The following is a 6,860-nucleotide window of genomic DNA, read 5'->3' on the forward strand; positions in this document are numbered from 1 at the left end:
ATGTGCATCACATGGCGTACTGTTCGGTTTGCATTTTGTACTTGCACTCTTGAGGTGCATGCATTGCATATACTAAAAGACACTTTAGCTGATACGATCGGATTTCATTACGCCGGGAGCAAAAAATGGTTCCATGTTAAATTTATACGTACTCATGAAAATGTGTATCACGCACGGGACATATATGTCGGCTTTCAGTCATTTCAACCTAAGAAATTTTCATGAAACATTTTTCCGATTTCTATCGAAACCTACTTGTGTTTAATCATATTATGCTCCTGTGAATAGCAAAATTGCTGGACTTTCTTGTAAGGTAAAGTGGTTTTCCGAAGCAAATTATAAATCACTTTCATTTCTCACTGCCATAATGCTATAAATGTAACAGAACGACCAGAGCTCAAAATCGTCAAGATAAATTTCTCAACATTAATTAGAATTTGCCGGAAAACTGCGCTTCCTGGCGATTAAATATGATATTAAATTGCGGGACGATTAAGTAAACACAAGGAATATTAATTTTTTCCATCTTCCGCTTAGGAAAACGTTTCAATCTGCTAAACGATTATCACTATCCCAGACGGGTAGTATAATAAAACCATCAGAGTCTTTTAAACCAAACGGAAAACAAATTGTTTCGATTAGTGGGTAACACCACACTCTCATGTTCGAGCTTGAATTGATTTTCTCTTGCGGATCGAGCAGATGAATTGGAAAATTTATTTATTTTTTTCTTTCGTAACTTCCATTTCAATTTCTTTGTTCTGCATTCTGCAGTACATTATAACATTCTCGTAATTTATGGCTTGATTGGATTTCTGTTTTGTTTATTTTGTTGGATGGTCTATTGTTTGCAGAACATAGACAATATGCATGCAAGTGATTATATATACTGATCACAGCACAGTGCATATTGCACGCTTTTGTGTATTATCTGTCCTGATGAACCGAAAACACCACTGAAATCGATAGTAATTGGTGGTATATTGGAGAGTGACATGTTTCAAAGGCTGGTGTATTGTATTGTAAGCATGTTTTGGTGGATAAAATTTATGAACATGAGTGATTCAGGACGTTCATTCAAATAACTATTAGTTCGAAACTCGGTTCGAGATGAAAGCATCACAGAATTATCTGGCCAACTTTTTTATTAACCACAGGATGACTGTGTGTTGTATATTTGGAGGAAGCATTAACTTCGGTATTCGAATTTTGCGTATTTGTTATTATCAATGCGTCATTGCAAAGCACCTAGCAGGGTAATAGATGTTTTACCACGTCAAACAGAGCAGTATTATGATACCCATAATACCATTAGCAGCCTTAATGGTAATTTTGCAGAAGTTTTCTCGGGTCTACGGCCCCTTACATGAAAAGCTGTACACGCATCTGTTGTGGACGGTATATTTTAGACAATTTAGCGAGTTGTAGCCAGAACGAAGTGAGATGTAAGTGAGATGTGAAACTACGAGGAAAAAGGTTTTGGTTTGATCTGTGAAAATGCTGAGACAGAACGGAACGCTCGTGTAAAAGCGATTTGGTATACAGTTACAATTAATGGTTAATTTTTCTGTTTCACTTGTCGTTGTTCCTTACATTGCTCCTTCGGAACATCACAGCTGTCAAGCGCTTTAAAAAATGTGTTTCCCTTTGTGGAGTTATTTTTCTTCAAGTTCATTTTTACGTGCCCTTTTTCGTCTGAAATGCCAAGCTTCTTTGATATTGGCTCAGCCATTATAAAAACAAAGCTTGTATAAACAATGATGAATAAAAAATATTTGAGTTGGAGATTTGCGAACTCACAGTCGAAAACGGAAACATCACTTGGCAAACATTAAATTTTATTATTTTAAGAGAACAATCATCGCTGTTGATTCACGACCTGTGACTTACGCTACACATATCTAAGGATGTTGGTAACATCCTCGTACCTTATCATCGCTGTTGATTCACGACTTGTGACTTACGTTACACAAATCTAATCATGTCGGTAACATCCTCGGTGTTGATTCGCGACTTGTGACTTGTGACGTTACACAAATCTAAGGATGTTACGCTCTTTGATAGAAAAACACTTTATTTATTTTGTTATTGTAACGTAAGCGAAGGAGCGAAGGAGTGAAATAGTGTTTTTCTCTCAAAGAGCGTATCCTGACTCTAGTGATTTTTTGCATCTCTGATTTCTCTTCGTATTTCACTTTTTTGGGTCATAACAAACAATTTTTGTTCGAAGGGTAGGGTGGCGCAGCGGGCGCTTTTCGAAAAAAGTGGGAAAAAGTGACTCGAAGTCCGAAAATTGGCTCATTTTGAACTTATCCAGCACTTCTGAACATTTTTCTCAAAAAGTATATGTCGTAGACTCTTCGCAGTTACACAAAGAACAAAGTTAACATCAATCATGAAAATTATGCGAAGCATTTATTGAAATCAGTGTGTGACCCAAAAAAGTGAAATACGAAGAGAAATCAGAGGTGCAAAATTTTTTGTTTAAATTTGGTTCAGGCACCGTGTCCGAGGATGTTACAAACATCCTAAGATTTGTGTAACGTAAGTCACAAGTCGTGAATCAACATCGTCCTATTGATGATGAAAATAGTTGTGCGAAAATATAGTAGAACAGTAATGCAACTGGACTGTACCTTGACTTTTAAGAGTTAGCTTTGATTAGAAGTATCTTTGCACTTAAAGTATTTTCAATGTTCCACTTTCTCAGCGCCAAATTTGCCCCTTGCACGGTGAGCTTCAAAAAATTTTTACTCGACCTCTCGTGGACATGGCATATTTTTAGTGGTTTTTGTAGAGGGCGGTACCACGAGTAAGAATAACATAACAAGAAAATATTTCGATGGGGAAATTTTTAATTAGATCGAAGACTGTTTGGACCCTACTGGTGGCTTGTTTGATCACAACAATATAGTTGCTGTTTAGCTGCTGTTGGGCAGTGGTGGATCAGTAGTAGAGTTTAAAGTGGTGCATACTGCAAACCCGTTCGAACACTGTATGACTCATACAGTGGTTTAACTGGTTTGTGGGTGGCAATGAAAGATTATGGTCTGACACTGTTTTCCCTGATTCCCATAATTTGAGCGAGTTCTTTTTTTGTGACAACTGAAACGTGAAATATACTCAAATAACGGTAGATATATTTGCCTTCTATTGAATTGAATGGAAATGAAGCTTGTCCCACCTCTACTTGATTTTTCCTTTAAAAAAAATCTTTCGGTCGAATAGAAACGAACGAGCACTCCAAATAAAAAACTTTTTTTTTCTTCAATATATCTATTTATCCGGAGGCAATATGTAGATTGCTTCAAACACAAAACAGAAATATTTTTTTTTGCCCTACACGCGTATTGGATATTTCAAAAATTTCAAATGATTGTTCTACAATGCATGATATATGAACTTTCATTTCCTTTTATAAAGGGACTCGTAAATCGTTTTATGAAATGCGAGCACATCGTCTCTTACTTTATCATACCTTCATTTATCATCCTTCAATTTAATTTGGACATTTAAATTTATATCTGCATCCATTTACTGAATAAACGATAAGAAAAAGACATTTTCATTTTTACATCGTTCTATTCCTACAGTTCGCCGAAAGGCTTTTTTTTAATGCTCAAACACTTGTTTCGGTACTTGTGATATGTAATACGTGTATCGGAAGAAAATTTTAAAGTATTCATGTAGTTATTGACCTGACCTTGTCTGGCGTCACAAAGTCAAATTTTTACATTTTTTGTCATCACCTTAGATAGTAACGACAAACGGCTACCATAGCGTCGTTGGCCTCCTCTTCAACATTCTATGTCAAATTTGTTTGATACTTGCTGTCCAAGAGATTCCGAAGCCGAAAACCAAATACTGATGCTACCTGAGTATACTAAGCATGCCGTGAAAGCTAACACCATAGCACTGTTGCTAGCAGTGTACTCTATACGCTCATATCTGTATCATACATATATACGTACAAGTGTTGGGAGCAGTGCGAAAAACTGTTTATTGGATTATATTGCACGTTTCAGTTGTCACAAAAAAAAACTGCTTAATTAATATTTCAATTATAATTGATCCGCAAACACATAATAAAACCCACAAACATTTTATTTATTGTACATTCACGTGTGCTGGGACATATGCTGCGAAATAGATTGCTGCTGATGCAGCACAAAAAATAAATAGGAAAAGAATTAAAGCAAATGTAATGTTCATTGGAACAGCTGTTTTACCCATAAAAATGATTTATGTATAACCACCATCCACTACATGCCGAACAAAAATACGTGAAAAATAGTATTCACGTAAAATGCATTTAATTGGCCTCAAACTTAGCCCGCTCACTTCTAGTTGTAATGTCTTGTTTGTCGCTTATCGTTAGAACCTATAATTGAGAATTTTATGTGCTGATATTAGGGAACGTTCGCTTTTTCGTTGTATGTTTGGGACTACGCCTAATTTGCCAATTTCTCTTCTATATACTTAATGAACTTGAACTTGAAGTGAATCATAACTCGAGTGAAGATATATAGAAGAGAAATGGGCAAATTAGGCTTAGTCCCAAACATACCCAACGATATTAGGGAACGTTAGCTTTTTCGACGGTAATTTACAGTCATTCCTTGTTACCATCTCTAACACTAAAACAAACGGTAATGTCCTGTCAAAAAATAGCTAACATTGTGAATGTAAGAATGAAATTTCTATTTATTTTGTAATTATCACTTCAAGAATGGGGTTGTACCAATATTTTGTCATTGAATTCGTAGATTGGATTTCTGAGTAGCAAATGACATTGTGCTGGAAAAATATGTTCAGCGATTTCAACGACAAACAGTGCCGGACTAACTCGAAAAAGGTCTTCGGGCGTTTTGTATTAAGAAAAATTGAAATCCCTTTTGGCATCGTCCGAATACCCATACGACTATTCCAGGCCTGGCGACAAGCATCAATCGCTTCACAACGAAAACGTGTTATTGAAACATGTCAAATTCATTTTGTGATTATTAGTCCGCTGTAAGTTGTTTTAAATTGACTTATACAAAGGAATGGCAAAAAAAAAGGAAAAAGGACAAGAGTCCTTATTTTATACGAAGACTTTCACTAATGAGTTAAAGAGGTAGAGTTTCAACTTATAAGAGGAAGAATAAGTGACAACCCTGCAATAGTTGCAGACGAAAAACTAATATGACCAGGGTGGAACGACCATCAATGTGTCGATAACAATCGTTGGGATAGTAAGGACATGTCAAATGATTGCAAGCGAAATTTGATTGTTGATTTTAAGGGCGCAATATTTTGGAAAATGTTAGCCGAGCTTCTGTTCGAAATTTTTGATTTTGCTGCAAATTTACATACATTGCAGCGTTTTCAGCCGTCAATTTCTCTAAATGTTCAATTATTCCAATCGATCTCCTTTCATTTTTCAATAATGGTAATGGGAGCTTTCATTGAAGCAAGCAAAGGAAAACTTGATAACGCTATCTAATGTCCATAATCAATACTTTCGTTGTGCTAATACTTTGAATACACATACTCGTGATATATATCATTTCCGAAAGAATGTTCAAGTAAATAAAAAAAAAATAATTCAAGAGACACATTGGCAACGAAAACAGATTTTTCATGTCGTTTTCCTTTAACGGAGTATTTTTCGTTCTCCGGAGATATTTACAAAAAAAAACCTTCGTTATACTTGAGTAGGGTATCCAGAATCGGTGTCATTTGTAGTACGCATATATTCTTTGCGTCCTTTCCACTCCCCACCATCCATTTAAAATATACACACCGGAATGGAACACAATGCTTCTTGTACTTTTGCTTTTTTCGCTTTGTGTGTTTCGCTGCCCTGTCGAATTCCCATTCTAAGAACGATTATGCTTCAAGGTAATAGTGTTAATGCTATTGATTGACAGGAATTCAATGAATTTTTACGTTAACAAATTTCCTTTTAATTGTTTTCAACCTAGGGAAGAATGAAATTCCTGTGCAAAATTTCGATTAAAAAAGAAGAAAATTGAGTGTCTTGATATTGCTGCTTAACTCAAACTGAAAACTCAACGTTTTTTAAGATTATCCATCAAACTCTTAATATATGTTGTCATCTAACGCAGACACTTTTTCTACTTTTTATTTTCTTTTGTGGCAGGAAAGACATCGCTTCAATATGCTTGAATATGGGTGAAATTTGTTTTCCTAATAAATGTACAAAAACTTTTTGAGACATTTAAGCGGATGGGTGTGAGTAGAGGTAGAGGAATACGTACCTTTTTAAATCTATTTCTAAAGATATATCCAAAGAGTCATGCTATGCAGTATGTTAAAGTCGTTGGTTTTGAAGTTTTTATCGTTACAATATCAGCCAAACTGCTTTCACCGACAAACATTTTCAAGTAGGAACACTATGCACTGAAGCATCCAAATACTGTTTGATTACAATCAACCTTTTCAAACAAAATTGAGTTTTGCGAAACTTAAACATTTGTTCACTAAATTATTCTATTTGATTTGCCGACGAAAATTTAATTTATTTTATTGAACTTTATACTTACACTGGAACATCCCACTTCAAAGTGACTGTACAAGAAGCTTCGGTAAATAATTAAACATAGCCATACTTTAGGATGATCTTTTGTGAGCAGTTCGCTCGTCCGTAAAAAGGACTTTTAAATTGCGGATGTTGCGGGAAACTGTAAAAAATCCAATTTTAAATAGATAAATACGGCTGCTCATATTTTATTGAAAATTGCGATAGAGTCAAGAGCTGTATGTATGAAAAAGGAGCCGACACCTCTCCGTAACAAGACCCAAACGTTTTTCCGAAATGCACCCAAAAACCAAGAACGCACATGGATCGACTTCCC

Source organism: Bradysia coprophila, unplaced genomic scaffold (assembly GCF_014529535.1).
Source record: "Bradysia coprophila strain Holo2 unplaced genomic scaffold, BU_Bcop_v1 contig_151, whole genome shotgun sequence".
NCBI lineage: Eukaryota > Metazoa > Arthropoda > Insecta > Diptera > Sciaridae > Bradysia > Bradysia coprophila.